The sequence below is a fragment of the Lytechinus variegatus genome, chromosome 6, assembly GCF_018143015.1.
Source record: "Lytechinus variegatus isolate NC3 chromosome 6, Lvar_3.0, whole genome shotgun sequence".
NCBI classification, from domain to species: Eukaryota; Metazoa; Echinodermata; class Echinoidea; order Temnopleuroida; family Toxopneustidae; genus Lytechinus; species Lytechinus variegatus.
In genome coordinates this window covers 9,838,472-9,859,365 of record NC_054745.1, presented here as the reverse complement: position 1 = coordinate 9,859,365, position 20,894 = coordinate 9,838,472, and the positions used below count along the sequence as shown (strand labels likewise).

The 20,894-nt window shown below is 35.9% G+C and overlaps 1 long non-coding RNA gene across 1 annotated transcript; it reads right to left on the bottom strand.

Moving 5' to 3' along the window:
* Positions 1-16,088: 16,088 nt before the first annotated feature.
* Positions 16,089-20,253, bottom strand: LOC121416981. Its single transcript, XR_005970283.1, has 3 exons — positions 20,167-20,253; positions 18,437-18,517; positions 16,089-16,353 (listed from the first exon to the last, which is right to left on the bottom strand). It is a non-coding gene; the product is annotated as an uncharacterized LOC121416981 (long non-coding RNA).
* Between the last annotated feature and the right edge of the window lie 641 nt (positions 20,254-20,894).

Genomic DNA, 20,894 nt, shown 5'->3' with positions numbered 1-20,894 from the left:
TCAAGGGCCTTTTTAGTCAGACTTTGCTCCCTCGAAAATTTTTAACAAGTCTGCATGTAAAGCTCACACCTCCAAATTGTTAGTTACTTCATTGTGCTACGAACTGAAAGGGGGTTTGCTCCTATATATCAAAAGTTTGTTGTTGTTTTTTTTTCATCTTATGTATAGTCGTGGACAATAACTGCATACCACAAACACGTAATCATATTAATGCAAGCAATAGTGAACTAGCTACCATTCACGTTTTTCTTTACTTTGAAAGAAAGAACTGTCTCGCACAGGCGACAATAGGGGAGGGGCGGACTGGGAAATTTGACCTCGCCCCCAGAATTTTTTTTCAAATCAGATAAAGAGAAACTTTCCTCATTTTTTCACCAAGCTCCCTTGCAGACAATTATGCTAGTTGAATAATTTTTTTCAAAAAGATGTGTCACAATAAAAATTTGTTGCCGCCATTCCTGATGATACCCCCTCCCCCACTCCACCAGACTAGAACTAGTTACAGGAAATTTCAATTTGTTATACAAACCAATTAAAAAAATATGATAGAAACAATTGAAACACTTGAGGAACATACTTTTTCAACATTTTTTTTTTGTAAAAATATAATAAATCTGTTTTTCCGTTTCTTCTCAAATCTCAAGAAAAACGCTTTTTGCAGAATCAGTGTTTATATTTAGAAATAAAGTTATGTATTTGGGTGTTTCTGTATAGCTAGAAATAGTTTGGTGGGGATTTGTATAACTTTGACATAATTTATTTACCTATTAAAAGTTGTTTTTCAACTAGATATTAATTACGAATGTGGTAGAATAGAAAAGATATGATAGCTTATTCAAAAACTTTCTTTATTATGTTCGTGATGGATACATAATTCTTTTGATGAATAAATGGAGTGGTTTTAAGAGCAACTGTGAATGAAATGAAATTGATACGTTGATTTGCTTCTCATTTCACCTCGTATGCTTCATTTCAAGTCATATCAATTGATGGTATATCATCAAGTGTTTGTTGTCCCTTTTCATTACGTTTTGTTAGACAGGCCAGTTGTGATCCACTGACAAACCTCTAAAGTTTCATCCTTTTGAACGTCGAAAAGATATTGCACGAAAAATACTAAGAAACACACCGATTTTAATCTAATATCAGTGGGTTTATGGCTCATTATTCACATGACCAATTAAACACAGGAATTTTAAGTTTTGGTTATTTCTTTTTTTTTTTGGGGGGGGGGAACTTGAGGTCATTTTAATCATGATATACTTAATTGTGAGCTTAGCCTATATTCTTTTATCAGACGTCAATGATATAGATAGTGATTATCCGAATTCAATGTTTTCATAATGTAGACCTACATGTTTTTTTTCAGATCGATAGGAAACAGACATGCCCACACGTGCAGTTTTACATGTCCACAATTAATCAGTCGGTCAAAGGTACTTTTTGAAAACGTTAACTCTATACCTTTATTGCTGATATCTGAATTTGTTTGCCATGTGTTGAAGTGCCATTTTATAATTATCCTTGTACATTCTTGTAGATAATCATTTGAAAGTGAAGTGTTATAAATCATGATATATTTACAGACGGGGAAAAGGTAGTATAATTATTATAACAATTGAACCATTGTTTTCACCCGCAGTTGTTCATGAAAGCTTGAATTTAGAATTTGATAGAAGTATATAGTTAAAGCCTATGGTTGCATGCAGGCAGCAGAGTTCGTAGAGGTTAAAAGCATTGGACAAGTATTATTCAATCTATTCATAGCCTGCTTCATGATGTTATGCGGTTTTTTTATACAGATATTTACCCATTTTTAATGTTTTCGTTTACTTAGTTTTGATATGCGGCTCGTGCTCAAATTTGAGAAGCTACCATAGTATCAGGGCGCTTGCTAATTCCCGTGATGAGTCTAAGACGGGCTTGTGCAAATACCACGTCCGTTGAGAACTAGGGTACGGGCCTGTTAGTCTGCTGGGCAATCTCTTCACTCGAGTTACTGGTCTAAATGTGCAGCCTACTTATGCTTTGTGTAATGTAATGGAACAGCAAGTTTTGGATATGCTAGTCTTTGCGTAGAGGCACATTTGTTGATCAAAGTTCCAATCAGAGTCTGCGCCTGCAGACTAGGCCTGTTCTGTGGTAGCAACGACCATTAATCTCACTCCGGTTAGGTCTTTCTACAAAGTCATTCAAATTTCTAGAAAACCATGCACACACATGTACAGAGAAATTCCATTAGCCTGCCATTGAAATTCAAGTTCACTTTGACAAAATTGTTTATTGTAGAAATAGCAGAAAACTTTTGTTTTTAAAGATATTGCCGAAGTTTTGATGAAAATCCATCAAAAAAAGTTATTAGAATTTTAATTATTGGTATGTGACGTCATATGCGAGCAGCTTTTGTACATATCGTATTGCAAAAAAATCGATTGAAAGTCATTTCCTCAGAAATTTTAAAATAGTTTTTATTGAGCTTCAGTAAATGAATAGGAAATTCATTTCACACCCGCCAAAGAAGAAAAAATACATAAAACACAAAAAATTAAAATTTATGCATATTATATTACAAAACACATGGGGCAGCTGCTCGTGGTTGACCTCCCAAATCCAAAACCTTTCATTTTGATAACTTTCTTAATCTTTGATGGACTTTTTTGAAACCATCACAAATATTCAAGTTCTGTTATCTGTATGACAAACATTCCGTCAGGATAAACTTACAGACGTTAGGCTACTGCTACGTAGCAAGCTTTCAGTTTATCAAGAAAAAAAAAACTTTTGTTTACAATGTATGCCTACTTTAAAGATGTGAATATGTTGAGCAAATAGGTATTTTTGAACGGTGTCACCCGTCCAGTCACATTGGAATTTGCGAAGACGATTTCAAGCGAGTTTTTCAAGCATGCCGATTGCGTATTCTGCGACGCCAAATGTATGACGCCGAGTAAAAACACGCTTTTGATTGATTGATTTATTCATTGATTGATTGATTTATTGATTAATTGTATATATACATACATACACACACACACACATAGATATATATATATAGAGAGAGATATATATACATATTTTCATTTCTTAAGTCATCTACTCCTATTTTATTTATTTGATTTCATTATATTCATTTTAATATACTTAATTAGGCTATAGTTCAAAAGCACAACTCTCATACTATACATGTATGTAAAATATCACGGAGAGGATGCAATGAGTCCTATGGTTGCACGCAGTATAAACGAACAACTTATAGTGTACTCATGTATTCTTATTAAATTTGTTGGTAAATTAGCAAAAATATAGCGACTTTAACTTTGTGAAGTATGAACCTTTTGATGAGGAAAATATTTGTTAAATATATATCAGTTGGATATTGTAATATTTTGGGATGTGCAATATTATCAGAAGGGGCAATGAAGCCCCCCCCCCCCCACACAGTCCCCAATACGTCTCAAATAGCCCAGTCCTTTTATTGGTTAAGGTTTGATATAACATTTACCTATATGTAGTAACCTCTGATATATGCCACAGAAAACAATTTTGAATGAAATGTGATTCGCTCTTGCTTTACGATTGCTTGACTGGTTAATTTTATTTTGCATTCATTTCTATAGGAGTGCATATTATATCAATTCTAATCAATTTGGTATTATTTTGTTAATCTCATTTTAAAAGTAGTACTTGAGGGGCAATAGTACCCCCCCCCCCCCTCCATTATGATTGACCGACTCGTTGATTGGCATTAATTTCTATAGGTGTACATATATCACGTTATTTTTTTTTCTGGTACTTCTTGAGGGTGCACTTTTACCCCCTTCACCCCCTCCATTATGGTTGATAATCTGATTAAGTGATTCATTTTGTATTAATTTCTATAGGTGTACATTTATCACGTTATTGTATTGATTTATTCAATTTGATGTTATTTTGTTAATCTGATTGTTCTGGTACTTCTTGAGGGTGCAGTTTTACCCCCTTCACCCCCTCCATTATGGCTGACAATCTGATTAAGTGATTCATTTTCTATTAATTTCTATAGGTGTACATTTATCACGTTATTGTATTGACTTCTTTAATTTGATATCATTTTGTTCATTTCATTTTACTGGTAGTGGTACTTGAGGGGGGGGGGGCAGGTGTACTCCTTTCGCCCCCCCCCCGCGTTATGATTGACTGACTAGGTGATTCGTTGATTGGTTGATTGATTTAATTTTATATATTAATTTCTATAGGTGTACATTTATCAAACTATTTTATTGACTTATTTAATGTGGTATTAGTTAATAATCATTTACTGGTAGTACTGTGGAGGGTGCAGTTGTATCTCCTTACCCCCTTGTCCCCCCTCACATTATGAATGACTTGCTGATTGATTTATTTATTTTTCATTAACGTATAAACAAATGCAACTGTACATTGATCACATTGTTGTATTAACTTATTTCATTTGACATCATTTTGTTCATTTTATTTTTTTTTTGTAGTGTACTTGACGGGGCATGTGTACTCCCCCCCCCCCCATGATTAAGTGATTCATTGGTTCATTTATTGGTTTAATTTTTCCCATAGGTGTGCATTTATCAAGTTACTTTATTCACTTAATTAATTTGATATTTTTTAATAATCTGGTTTTTCTGGTATTACTTGAAGGGGCAGTTGTATCCCCTTCAACCCCCCCCCTCATTATGATTGACTGACCGACAGATTGATTAATTTCTTTTTTTATCAATTTATAGAGGTGTGCATTATCACGTTGTTGTATTGACGTATTTAATTTGATATAATTTTTGTTCATTTGAATTTACTGGTAGGAGTTGAGGGGCTGATGTGTCCCCTTCCCCCCCCCCTTACTGATTCATTTATTGATTGATTTTATCATGTATTAATGATTAATTTTCTTTAGAGGTATAGGTATCAAGTTAAGGTATTAATTAGATTTAATTTTTTTTTCTTGTGATTTTACTGTTAGTAGATCTTAAGGGGCAATAGGACCACCCCTACACACACAAATGATTTTATTTTGTATCATACATATAAATGTAATAATAGATCAAATTATTGAATTATCAAGTTATTGTATAAATGTGGTATGATTTAACATAATTTCATTCATCTGATTTTACTTGTAGTATTTATGGGGGCAGTCCCCCCCCCCCCGAAAATAAAATGAATAAACACATAAAATAGCATATCACTACTTATTATAAGCAAACAATATGAAAGCTCATCATCTGGTTTTCTTAGAGACTACATATACAGTGCGTCCCACAAAAAACAAAACCGAGATTTATGGATGATTTATCATAACTTCATCACAAATACAATAGACTAATGACCTATCCTTTCAAAGCTTAGAATCTCCTCTTTCATCTGAAACTACTTCGATTATTTCTCATTCCCGCATGAGTGAGCAAAAACAATTTGAAAAGGGGATACCAAACAGTGACTTGGTGGGCCCTATCTTGGTTTAAAAGGAAAACATTTAAGAAAAGTTCAATATCTGTTCTTTAATTTGACACCTCAATTACAGAAAATGGTCGAAAAATAATATTTTAATAAGTTCTGGTTTAATTGAAATAAAGCATGAATTTCAATATTTTGATAAAATGAAGAGGTTTTGCAGGCTAGCGTTCAAACTCACTCGACACTCCGTTTTGATGACGATCAGTATTAAAAATGCATTAATTTTTTTTTACCGTGCGATATCTTCTGTGAGAAACCGGTGAAAACACGTTTATTTAATGAAATTATGTAAATACAAGCATTGTTTCGAGGGATCGTAACTTTATTAATTCTTGACCATTTTCCGTGATTAGGGTATCAAAGAAAAGAGCAGATATTGAATTTTTCAGTCATGTGATTTTCCTTTTGAAATTCAGATACCCCCCCCCCCCCGCTAAATGAGATTTTGGCATCCTTTCTTCGAATTGTTTTTGCTCACTCACGCATGAATGAGGAATAATCTAAGTAATATCAGATGAAAGATGAGATTCGAAGCTTTACGTTGGTAGGTCATTTGTCTATTTTCTTCATGATTAAGTTATGATAAATCATCACTAAATTACGGTTTTGTTTTATCTGGGATGCACGGTATATTCGTCCGACCTTTGGTTGCCAATCACTATACAACTAATATTTTCTTAATGGTAAAGTAAAGTTGCCACCACTTCACAAACTACACAAACTGTTTTTTGTTTAATTTGACTGGTACCAGCCTCTTGTTATTGGAATTATAAAAGAAGTCTTTACCAAGAAAACAACAGCTATTAGAGAAAAGAAAACCGGCAAAGACAAAATCTACTGCATGAAATAACAAAAGAAAAGAAACAAAATAGGCTTCTACTTGATAGAGAATGAAACCTTTAGAACAAGATAGCGTGTGTGAAAACAGAAAAATCAAAGAAACGGATCAACGAAAGTTTGAGAAAAATCGGACAAATATTGAGGTTATGAGCATTTGAATATTGTGATCACTAATTCTATGGAGATCCTCAGATTGGCGATGCGACAAAGATGTGTGATGTCACTTGTGAACAACTCTCCTCATTACTTTACTATATATTTCACTTAAATTGCCTCCTTTATCACATCTAGCAGTAAATCAAAAGTTCTTTCTATGGGAGGGCGTGTAATACAGCTTTTTAAAGAATACATTATGATTAAATAGTTTGTATCACCATTAAAAAAGTAAAACGTTACATTTTGGGGGGTATTTTATAGTCCATCAAAGAGAAAATTAGTCACATGTGACATCACACATGCTTGTCGTATTGCCGATGGGAGGATCACCATAGCATTAGTGATTGCAATATTCAAATTTCATAACTTTCTCTTTTTCATTTTTTCTCAAACGTACGTTGATCTGTTTCTTCGATTTTTCTGTTTCGACACAAGCCTATTTATTTCAATGGTTTCATTCCCCTTTAAGACTGCTTTAAGAATGAGGAATAATTTGCTTGGCATAGCATGTACATTGAATTGGTATTTAATGAAATGAAAATGGGGACTTAATGACTGTAAATAGATACAGTAATATGTTAAGCTAAAATATTCATGAGAAACACCACTACTACAATTACAGTTATTAGAAGAGTAGATTGTTATTTGAATTTTGTCACACGATCTGAATAAAAAAATGCACAGAAAAGTAATGTTACTTGCCTGTTTTTTTTTTGTGATCAGAGTAGTAAATTCATCATATAAATTACAAATATTGGATGGAATGGTCTTGCCATTTGTGATAAGCTTCGTATTGACTGGCAACAGATTTTGATAGCAAGATTAATGGATCATCGCTGGGTCCTAATTTCTTGTCAGGGGCTAGACGTTTTAGAATGGAGCAGGGTAAAAACAAGGTTATGTTTTATAGGCCCGCTGGGAAAACAATTCAAAAGAGCTGAAGTAGCCTATTTTCATCTCTTCACACATCTATATTCTTATTTTTCCTGCACACTTTCAAGCTCTGTTTTTAAAATCATTCAATCCACCAATTTTCTATGCTCTATAAATTCTTTTAAATGTTTATATTATTCTAGACTCTCCTCAATTTCCCCCTTTGAAATATATGAAGCCCTATCGTTTTCGTTTGGCTTTATACCTCTTCGAATCTCTTTATTTTCAGAATCCTGCTTTTTTATTACTATCCCTCTTTTCACTCTCCTACCTACCTACATGTAATTCTCTTTCTGTATCTTTTTTATTCTTAACAATATACACAACACAAACTACTGTCGACCATCCATAAATCAAATAATTGTCTCAATCAAAGCATTATTTCAGACCAAGGCAGGGCCCTAGGAACAATTGTTTTCAATGGGGGTGCTGAAATCTCTCCTCAAAGGTGGAGGGGGGCGCAATTGAAGCTTCCATTGTTCTTTTACACACCTCTAAGTTCACCACACACACGCACACACCTATGTATATATATATATATATATATATATATATATATATATATATATATATATATATATATATACACTTGGTGAATGCTATCATTGTAATTAAGAGTGCTCGATGTCTGTGATGAGGCAGAGCATGAAATAAAATAAATAAAGTTACACAGATGACGTGTGGTTCACCAGTACTTTATTGATTTGCTAATCGGAGTTTCACGCAGATGCGTAAAGGCTAGTGGTAATACCATTTGAACCTTAACAATTCACTGAAAAAGCGCTCAGAGCGCGCAACCCCATTTCACGCATATGGAGCGCAAGCTACCATGGTAATTTAGCGCGCTGGGATGGTTCCACTCAGAAGAAAGAGAGAGAGAAAGAAAGAGCATTAGAAAGAGAAAGAAAAGGAAAAAGAGAGAGGGGAAAGAAGAGGGGAAGAGAGAGAGAGCGCGGGGGGGGGTGCATGAAGCGACAATGCACCAGTAAGACTGTGAAACTGGGTTTGGCAAGAAGATGCAAAGCGATGCAAGAAGATACGCGCGCTCCCTCTTCTCCTCTTCTCTCCCCTGTCCCTCTTTTTTTTTCTTTCTCTCGCTAATGCTCTTTCTTTCTCTCTTTCTTCTCAGTGGAACCATCCCAGCACGCTAAATTACCATGGTAGCTTGCGCTCCATATGCGTGAAATGGGGTTGTAGCAAATTAATAAAGTACTGATGAACCACACGTTATCTGTGAAACTTTATTTATTTTATATGTATATATATATATATATATAAATATATATATACATGTATATATATATATATATATATATATATATATATATATATATATATATATATATATATATATAATTGTGATGAGCAAGGACCTAAACATTGCGTGGGTGCTTCAGTGAGTGATATATTGGCGAAGAAGCTCAAAAAGCATTGAAGCGGGAGACGTAGCCTGGATTTCTTCAACTTTTTATAAATACAAGCTTTCGGGCATTTAGTTCGGCCTTCTTCAGGTATCTGAAGATGTAAAAGACATAATGGCTTTACATGTAATATGCATATATTTGGATTAATTTACTAAATAGAGGTATATCTTAAAAGAATATGTTTTACATCGGTAATGTTTAATTAGGATTATCCAATAGCTAATTAAACATTACCGATGTAAAACATATTATTTTAAGATATACCTCTATTTAGTAAATTAATCCAAATATATGCATATTACATGTAAAGCTATTATGTCTTTTACATCTTCAGATACCTGAAGAAGGCCGAACTAAATGGCCGAAAGCTTGTATTAATAAAAAGTTGAAGAAATCCAGGCTACGTCTCCCGCTTCAATGCTTTTTGAGCTTCTGCGCCAATATATATATATATATATATATATATATATATAAATATGTATATATATATATATATGTATATATATATGTATATATATATATATATATATATATATATATATATATATATATATATATATATATATATATATACATATTTATATAAATGAAGGTCCTGCGTCGGTTGTGATAGTATGTTATTTTCTTTCGATTGAATATTGCTTCTTGTCGATATTTATTTTTCATTGCTTTATTACTTTGTGAAACTGAATTGTATCACCTTATTGTTATGTTGCATACATTATCTTGAATGCAGAAATAAATAAAATCAAATCAAGTATGAAGCAAAATACAATGTGAATAAAACAACCGTAGATAGAAAAGTTGATCAAATATATGTGTGTGTAAAGTTATACATGTACAACAGCTTTTGGCAACTCTTTCACCCAACGAAGGAAATTATGATTGGTATAGTGTCGAAAATCTGACGGTCAATCGGATTGGGTTCGCCCTAATTAGTAGCCCCTCTGTGTGGTCTAGTGGTTAAGGCACCGGCGTTTAAAGCTGGGGGCCCGGGCTCGATTCCCGGCAAAGACTTTTTTTGGCATCACCAATTTTTTCAAAGGTTAGATAGCTCTGGGGAACCTTCATTTAAGCTACGCCTACCATTGTTCTCTTCATCAATTTCTTTACAATATATATATATATATATATATATATATAGTTATATATATATATATATATACATATATATATATATATACTTGTATATGACAATCACTTCCTAGCTTTATTACTATAAAAGAACTAACATATATAATACAATAAATCGAGCGTGACACGCAAGCTATTTGGGAGGGGATTTCATGTTTTTGTTCTGAAAGTTGAACATTTCGAGCAATGTTTGTGGTCCTGAACAAGATGCAGATGTAACAAATAATAACTGCGAAGACGATCAGCGCGAGCAGATATTTTTTTATATATATGCTCCGGCCTGAACGAAAGGGACGTGTTATAAGGACTGTTTGCAGTTATCCATGAAGACGAGCTATATAACAACAATCAAATAATGCGAGCGCAAAGCGCCAGGAGAAAAAATTGACATTCCGAACTACATGTAAATATTAGACATTCTAAGAACTTTTCTAATCGTGAAGAACAGGACACCTTAATCACTTTTCTAGTCATGAACAGGATAGGTATATAACTATAAAATATTGATGCGAGCGCTTTGCGTCAGCGGAAATAAAAATGAGATTTTAGACCTAAAAACTGGACATTCTATTCATGTTTTGTAAATCAAGAAAATGATGGGTAATTGGATTTCTTCCTACATGAATAATGTGAGCTCGAAGCACGAGCAGACCATTTCTTTATATTCTGATCTAAAACTTAATTATCAAAGCCTCTTTTCTCGTTATTTATCGCACTGTCTTTACATCTTCCCTCGTTATTTCTCTCACTGTCTTTACATCTCCCCTCGTTATTTCCCTCACTGTCTTTACATCTTCCCTCGTTATTTCTCCATTTCCCCACTCATTCCTCCACTTTCCTCTCTCGCTCTTTCCTGGTCTCTATTCTCACCGTCTCTCCATTTTTGTAATTTGCAATAAAGCATAATGAAAATATATCATATAAAAACAATTTCTCTAACTATCTCTCTCCTTCTCCCATCTTTTCTATCCCTCTCCTTTCCTTCTCTTTATCCTTTATTTTTAATATGTTTGCTCTCTCTTAATTCTTTCTCCGACTGTACTCTCCTAGACTTCATTTTTTTGTGATACTTCCCACCACTTTTCCACCCCCCCCCCTCTCTCTTTATCCTTTCTCCCCCCCCCCACCTTTATCTGTCACCATCGTTCTACATATTATTTTTAATAAGCCCTACATATCCAATATACTCATTTGTAAATGAGAAATATGAACTGCATATTTACATTTAATTTCGTTTACGCTGACAAAATTAATTGATAATAAACTTGCATGATTATTTGTGCATTAAAAACACTCTCCTCTTCACCACATTGATGATCTCAAATTTACACTCTGCAAAGATTTCGATCAATTGAAAATAATTTCATTCAGATCGTTTGATAGTTGATGTTTTGATCACTAATTTGTTTACAACTATATATTGTATTGCCAAATCTTTTTCGAAATGTACTACCCACAGTAAAGAAAGATATTTCCTTTGTAAATTTATTTCCATATGACTATAATTTCAGCTTCTAATAGGTAGGAATAATTTGATTAAAGTATATACATTAATAAACATTTTTTTCTAGTCAACAGTGTTCGTAATTTACAATAAAGCATAATGAAAATTATGCTTTAATGAAAATTATTTTAAAAACAAAAACATACTTTCTACTCATCTTGCAATATAGACCAATTTCACTGCCGGTTTATGTATTTGGCCCTCTATCGGCGACGCCATTGCTGCGGTGTGCAAGTGCGCTGCTCGCGATTGGCTCTGTGTACAAATTCAATGAAAGATTACAGATAAGCTCTGATATTGTGTCATTCACTTAATCATAAATCAATAAAATAAAACATGGACACCTGGGTAGACGATGTATGACAATGGCCATATCTGACCGATGAAGGTATGATGAATTTTTGCACTTTGGCTACTTTTTCCCCTCAGTTTTGTCAGTAAAAGTGAGTTGATGACCAAGAATCGTTGTTGGTTTTCATCAGGGAGCTCACTTCTTGTTGCTAGTAAATTGTGTTAGACTAGCGGGAGAGTGAACGAGACATAAAGTGAGAGAGGGGAGAGAGTATTTGTGAGAGGAGGGGAATAGTGAGAGGGGAATAGTGAGAAAGGGGGGGGGGTAGTGAGAGAGAGAGAGGGGGGGCAAGCGAGAGAGTGTGAGAAAGAGGGAGAGTGTAATACAGAGAAGGGGATAGTGAGAGGGAGAGAGAGAGAGGGACTGATATTTCCATCTAAGCATGATCAAATAAATCCCCCTCCCCTCCCCCACAAAAAACACCACCACCACATTTTATGCAGGCCTATAAGTATCCAAAAGGAGGGGGCAAGGCAAGAGAATAAAACAGAGAGGAAGGAGAAAGGAGGAAGGGGAAGAGAGGGCCAGGGCCCTGTTTCATAAAAAGTTATGATAGCAACTCCTGCTGGAATGTTAACTACCATGGTAACAGTGAGAATGCCCATTTCATAAAAAAGTTATGATAGCAACTCTTGCTGGAATGGCAACTTTTATTATAAAAGCCAATCAGGAAGCAGAATTCTCACTTTTGCCATGGTAGTTACCATTCCAGCAGGAGTTGCTATCATAGCAACTCTTTATGAAACAGGGCCTTGAATGGCTTTTTTTGGTGAAAGTTGTCATTCCAGCAAGAGTTATTGTAACAGCTCTTTATGAAATGGGGTCCAGATCCAACAACATAATGCTTTTTTCATCTAAGTAAATCTACCTATGGGCCATCCACCCCCCCCCCCCCACCCTCTCTCTCACACACACACATAAACACACTTTCTTTTCTATCTCTGACTACAAACAGAGTAAAAGGATTCATACAGAGAAAATGTTTCAAACCCCAAATCAAATAAATTAATTAAATTCTAGAAGCACAATGTACTTTATGATGGTGAAATTTACTTTAATTTTCATTGTTTGCCTTGTTTATTCTAGGTATTCAGGATTACTTCCTAAAGCATTTGGCTTGTGATGAAGCACCAAATAATAATTACAGATCATTGATTGAGGGACAAAACTACCTTAGATCTGGGTGGATTGGAGAAATAACCCACCAGTTGCAAAGTTCAGGTATCATAGTGCTTAAAGGAAATGTACGTTATTCACAACATATTAACAATTATCATGAAGTACAAGTGACAATGAAAAGAGAAAATGCAGAAATCATTCAAGTACAATGTGACTGCATGGCAAACCAAGGGAGATGCTGCAGTCACACAGCAGGCCTTGCATACAAAATTAATCAAGCAGCTCTCAAGGGTTACACTGGTGTGGCCTGCACAGACTCGGCCTGTTTGTGGAATAAGTCAACAACACAGAATGTTCTTCCAGACTCTGTTGAAAACATCCGTGCTCGAGACAACACTGCATCAAAGTCCACATCTGTAACCAGCAAGGCACTAGAGACAGATGAAGATGTCATCACACACTTAACAACAGGTCCAGTAGCTGGTCTGGCTGCCATCCCCGGGACAATCTTGAACCATGTTCTGCAGGCTTCAGCAATCAACTCTTCATCAAATAGCTTGGAAGATTTACCACAGAGTCATGGCAATTGTGTGGCCCGTGATTGTGAACTTTGTACCAAGGTGTAAGAGAAGTACATTGCCTGTGATGAGAAGAAACGTGAAAAACTTGCGAATGCCACCTCATCCCAAGATTCAGTACTATGGCAAGATCAACGCAAGATCCGGATAACAAGCAGTGGGGCTTCAGAAGTGCCAAAGAAGGCAGATCCAAAGAAATGGTTAGACAGAAAACTGAATAACAGATTTATTGGAAACTCTTCAACTCGCCATGGTACAGAATGTGAACCAATAGCTCGAAGCTAATGTACCACAAGAAAATTGAAACAACTGGACTAGTTGTTGATTCAACTGACAACTGGCTGGGAGCTAGCCTGGATGGAATTGAGGACAGTGAGACAATTTTAGAGATAAAATGCCCAACTGCAAAGAAACTTGAACCACACAATGGCAGCTTAACAAGCATGCTTCAGGCCAACAAATATGATGTACGTTTTGTGAATGGAAACTATGTTTTACGCCAAACTACAGCTGGTTCTGGATATTATTATCAAGTGCAAATAGCAATGCATTGTTCGGGAAAAAGAAAGTGTAAGTTTCTTGTGTGGACACCATCTGAGCAAGTGATTGTAGATGTTCTGTACAACCATCAGTGGGTGGAAAAACAGGTGAATCATCTAAGAGGAATGTATTTTGGACACTTACTTCCAGCAATTTCTTCTAGGCTAGCTCATGGACAATTGAAGATCAAGGGACTATAATGTAAATAAGTCTAAATTGTATGTGTACTTCAATCAAGAGAGATCTACCATAATATTTACACATATGAGTATTTATGCACTTCTGAGTACCACTTTCATTTACTGTTGATGCACACACAAAAAAGTAATAATACAAAATAACTAAACAAAATAAAAAAAGAACTTTTGGTTAGATCTCCATGATTTTCATGTTACAATTTATCCGATGATAGGAAATTAGTCAAACAGAGCAGTTATCAGCAAGTCTTTCACAGTAATTCAAACTAAGTTTGTATTATCATGTATGCTACTTTGTTTTGAAAATGCAGTTACATTGATGTTCTCTAAATGTACATTGCATAACAGATGACCGGTCTGGACTTCAAACAAAACAGGAATAAAAGTGATACTACCAGTTTTAATCTCCAACCTCTTTACCAGAAATATTTGCAATCACTGCACCCTTAAAACCAGTTTCAGTAACTACCCTTCAGACTAAATATAAAATTTGTGATTAATTAACGTACCTTAATATTGTGAATTTCCTCAAAAGAGAAACGCTTTTAACCACTAATTTACAACTTTTAATTTACAAATTGCAAGACATTGTATGCCCATCTGGCAATCTTAAAAATACTAAGTACTTGAAACTATTTTTTAGCTTTTGTTTCCACCTTTGGTGAGAAAATAGATCTCCTCTATAATTTGTTGTAGATTTGTGAACAAATATTAAAAAAAAGATAACTTGCATAGCCTGAAACCTACTTTGACATTTTACTTTTGTGTTAAAGAAACAATGAAATTATGCATGCATTGTAATCATGTGCTTATTTTCAGTTATTGAGGATGAATAAACTGAAAACTTCAGGTACTTGGCATCTCATATTTTGTTTCAATCATTTAAGTTGATTTATTCCATGCCCTCTGCAAAGTCCAACATGTGCTCGACTTCCTCTTCATCCAATGCACCATCCGCATCATCATTATCATCACTGACTATCTCCATTGGTTCCACCTCTGGAATGTCCACATTTATAAGCTGAGGTTGCATGTTGCAAAGTCCAGCACAAACAGTAACAATGTCATCAACATTTCTGAGGTTGCCTGGTATTATACTGCATAGCAACTTAAAACATTTGAGTCTTCTTATGGCTCGTTCAACATGAATGCGAACATTTGCTAAGCGCCTTGTGTCAGTAACAGCTCTTTCTGGTAGTTGTTTCAGTCCTTTTGTAAAAGCAGGGATGCTAAGTTTTACCCCGGAGGTAAAATACCATCAATTGTAAAACCACGATCAGCTAGTACCTCATCTCCTGGTATAAGGTGATCAGTAAAGCCAGAGTTCTGTGAAATACAAACATCACTTGCTCTTCCTCCAAAAAGCTTGGAAACAAACATAACAAAGCCATTATGTGCTATACAATACAAGGCTTTGTATGTGTTATGGCTTTTGTAGTTACTGTAAGTTTGGGCCCCTTTTTTTTAGGTGTCCAGGTCTTTGCACAAAAATTTCTGTACAATCTATTATGCAAGTTGCATTAGGATAGTTCTCAGAAAACGATGGGGGCCTTATTCTTCCCAATGTGTCTCTTGGCAACCACAAAATCGTATTTTCTCTCATAAATTCCGCAATGACTGGAATCCATGCTGCAAATATGCGAAAGGCTGTGCTTGGGGATAGATCGAATCGCTTTCCCAAATCTGTGAACATAAGTCCAAGGCGAAGGCGCATCAGGACAAGGAGAATTTGATCCGGAATGGCTAACTTAAACTTCATTGGTACTTTGAGAAAAGCTAAAAGGGGCTTGGACATACCCCCAGAACACATCTTTGCTCAGTCCAGTGAAAAATTTTGCATCAGTGTAGCAGAAGATGTTAGCTTTATAGTACTGCCATAGCTGTGATCTCCAGTCATTGGCCATTGAACAGCTGCATCGCATGTCTTGACACTGTTTGGAATTTCCACTGTGATGTTATCTTCTGGAGGCTGTACTTCTTCATTTTCTTCTTCATCTTCAACTTCTTGAGATGTTTTTACATGTCCATGTTCCTATTTAGAAGTACTGGTCTCGCTTTCTTGTTGAAGACATCTCCTCTTTGGAGGTGCTCTACCAGTTGATAACCCCTTCTGTTGGGGAAAACATAAGTGAAAACTTGAGAAATCTTAAAAATAAAGGAAAGAAATGAACAAAAAAATCCAATATAAATATTCTTATTAAAAAATACCAAACAAACAAATGGATGAATATATAGTATCTTTCATGGCAAATAATTTCTCCATTTATAAGCAAAAGAAGTCACAAAATTATATCTACAAAAAAGAAAGAATAATAATAAATGGAAAAGGTTCATTTCTTAGGCCCTATCACCAGTCAGGACCATATTCGATATACCACTAACGAGAATGTTAATGCGAAAACGTTAGTTTCGAGGTTCAACCTGTTATGCAACATTGCGCAATACTTTGGCCACTGTGCTTTAGCTATGGGAAACCGACCTCCGGTTTTGACATTCGATGAAACAAAAAATTATTTCGCGCTATGTACAGGTTGGTTTATTTTTTAGTTCCCTGTGTTGGAAGATGAATAAATGAACTAGCGGTTCAGAATTTTTCAGAATAAACCAACCTGTACATTGGGCGAAATTCGCGTCGAAACAACAAGTTTGAATTTTGGCTAATAAATCCTCAACGGTTGTTCGTACACTAGTCTCGGAAGGACAGTCGTAAGTTCGGACTGTCAACCCATATTAACACATACAGCCAGCACACGATCGACGTATACATGCGTAGCATGCAATATGCATTGACTGCGAGCATGCGCTATTTACATGCAAGCTTGGTATGCTGGCATTGCATAACACCATGAACATGATGAACACTGATGCTTTGTCTTTTCGGAATAGTCTTTTATTCGAATTCTTTAGTAATACCTTGCACTGTGCCTTACTATCTTCCCGTCCCCTTTCCCGTTCTTTAAATAGATATCATTAAGGCATTCGTATAGAAAATGATACAAAAGACAACTGCTGTATCATTGGAGTGTGAGAGGAGAATTGGTGAAAAATATTTATTTTGTGACGACTCAAATAATTGGCAAAAATACGATAAGATGTTTCAACGGTAAGACTACCAATCTACGGATAAGAGAAGGGTCTGTTACATAAACTGCAATTTAGTTTGTTTTTTTCGGGTCGAATCAGCTGCTTTATAGTTTGGCAGTACTCTGAGAGCAACTATTATGGAGGCTGGGCTCCAATCAGAATTTGGGGATTCCAACCTGAAAATCAGTTGGCAGGTTGGAGTTTTATGCAACAGACCCCAGATATGCCAGAGTATAAAACTCCCGCCAACATCTCTTTGGTTGGTGTTCCTGTGCCATATTTGCTGTGTGTGCTTTCATGAACAGGGGCTATATGGAGAGATTAACTTTCATTAACCATACATATATTATTTTTTGGGTTTATCACCAATGACTGTGGAAGCGATTGGTCCCAAACTGGGACGATCGAAGAAAAGTGTGCCACTTGTTATTTGTTGGAACAACATAATAACATGCATTTCTCAGTGATTGACTCATGATGGACAAGCGTGGAATACTCTAATTTGGAATAACATAATTTTCTGTGAAGTATCGCTGTTCTAATGGCAGGTTAGCAATGGATTTCATTTTAAGGTAGGATACATGAACTCCTGTGGTTTAATAATCATAGTTATGCGCTTATTTTACAAATGCTGAGCTAAGCTAGGCTACCCATGTGATTTCTCCATGGGCTGGAAGAGAGGATACAGAAGAGAGGGAGAGAGAGAGCGTGAGAGGGAAAGAGAAGCGGATAATCTTATGTGTATACAAGACGGTACGGGCAGACGGGTACACAATGTACTCTCATACTCATACACACCATGCACACGGGAGTTACGCCGATGCGAGATCGTAGAATGTTTCGCATTTGAGAAAACGCCTGTGAAAATGCTAGTTTTTTCGATCGCACAGAGCGTATCGATAGAGACGCCGACGCCGATCGAAATCCCTCTATGGGCATAAGTAAGCCATGAACGTTTCCACACTAATATTTCCTTAGTGGAAAATCGAATATGGTCCTGACTGATCACGTTTATATTACCTTCCTTCAGAATTCAGGTTGGATGCAGTACTGGCATTCACTTCCTTTTTACATAAATTTAACTTTATTGCCTTGAACAGGTTACTTACATGTGGATCATATCCCATATGAAGAACTGGGTATGGATGTGCCTCCGTCGGTTTACCGTCAGGAAAATGAATCCCACACACCTGTGAATACATAGAAAGAAAATATTTAGCACAGTCCACTATGGGTTGCATGTATTGCCAAATGATACAATTATATAATATTGACTGGCCTTGAGGGGAACATCAAATATATTGCCAGCAAATGAATTATATTGGCCCGAGTCTTTAGACGAGGGCAATATGGTTCATTTAAGGGCAATATATTTGATTTTCCCCGAAAGAAGAGCCAGTCAATATTTTTATTATCATCCAAATCAGATATCTAGAGCAAAAATCATGATAATGGGGATATTTTTTTTAAAATAGAGTTCTATTGTGTCATGTTAATATCGGTCTAGGCTCTGCACTTAACCATTATGACGTACTTGCAAGCGCTCGGATTCAGCGTTGTCTTTATTATGACGTATATTGTTGGTGGGCGGATCCTTATGAAGCGTATCCACAAATGCCCGGATGTGAGACCAGGGAAAATACAAAGGTATATTTTGCCTCGTCTGTGCATGCAAAGTAAATACGCGCATTGAGACCGAGGAAAATACAAACAATATACCTACCCTTCCCGATATTCAGAAAATGTAGGGCAATACGGTTTTGTAAATGACCAGCTCAGATGTCTGATACGGGTGATAATATATTTTATATGCATGAGGAAAACTTAAGAGAAATGATTAGACAGCTGTTTGTATGACACGGCTCACTGAATTACAAGGTGGACACGAGGCTCATTGCATGGACTTTCAAAATGGACTCTAAGCAAATAATTATCCTTGAACTTGAAGTATTTGGTCATGCGTTCCCCACCCCGAGTATTAAAATTCAAATAGAAATCCTTAGCAAAATTTTGCAAATAAGCTTTAAGGGTAATAAGCAGTAGTGGGAAAGGTAGCGCTTTGAATATCTAACTACTTTGTTAGGTGGAATGAAAGCTACTACATGAGCTGATGTAGAATTATTAATTTCGAACACATAGTTGATGTTTTTTGAAAGATATACGTTTAGAAATGGCTAAAATATCAACCGAATATACGTCAAGTTCTCAGTGCGGGCCCGCGTCGAAAATTCCCACAGAGTGAACAGTGTGTGCGCGTGAACCACTATGTGATTAAGCCGAGAGTGTTGGGGTAGGTGGTTTGTAGCGAGGGTATAAGGTAACAGTTGATATACTGTCATTTGAATTAATTTACTGAAAATCATTGGAAATCATGAATAGAATACTAGCTTATCTCACTCATGTCATGTATCTTTTCATGCAAGCCATTATTAGCAACTTTATGCGAACTTTCATTTTGCTACCATTAATTACTGTTTCTGTTAGTGTACTACCCCTTCAATTAGTGCAATTTTAATACCCTTGTACTTGTATTGTACATGTTTTTGTGTACAAGCAGGGACCATAGACAGGACTGACTACCTGAGTGCCTTGTAATGACCGTGCCCCGGGCCCCGCCCCCTCCGGACCCCAACCCGGGCTATGACTTTTCGATCGCGGCATGGCAGCCGCGTCGCGCCGGCCCAACTCACTAATGCCAATGGCACTGTCGGACTCGGCGTTGGTACTGCACTGCCGCAGTAAAACGGGAGCCTATTCTTTACATGTTTTCATTCGTTAAATTGTACGTCAAACTACATAATAATAATGTCACAACAAATTTAGATCTCTTACTACGTACCACACTATCTTTCTTAACTTTAAAGTCCTTTCTGTTGATGTTTTTTATCCACTGGTGACGCATTCCTTCATCACGGCCTGGAAACCTGTGCAGGGAGTACGGCTTCACACGACATACAAACAGGCTTCATGAGTCCAAGGCGAGTGAATTTCACATTCACTTTGCTTCCAATCCTGAAGCTTTCTCCAATTGTTGTGGCAATTGAACACAACACAGCTGCGACCTGAACTTCTCCGATTAATGCTCATTGTGAATCTTACATGAAATCTGCTCAGTTGGTCCAAAATAAAAAAAAATCGAACGAATGTACCAAATACCCTATTGACTTGTGTACTATAAAAGTTGATTCGCCCACCGCACCATTGCGACCAGTCTGCTGCCCTCTCACGTTGTGAAATTGGTCTATAGCCTACACTTGAAAATGATAGATTATAATATCACATGATATCATTATATAGAAATGTTTAGTATGTACATTCGTTACACTTAGTAATAATAAATCATTACATCATTATAAATCATCACATTTATCATAATACAAATGTGTGATATGTGCGTCAGTTTTCCAAGTTTTAAGAAGTGAATTGTAATTTGCTATACAAGAGCAAACAACAAAATATTGAACCAATTAAACAGAGCTGGGATTGTCAAGCGTTTGATTCAATAGTTCCCATGTTAACAACACTTATCAGCCAATGAAAATCAAGAAAAGTCGTTAAATCTGACAT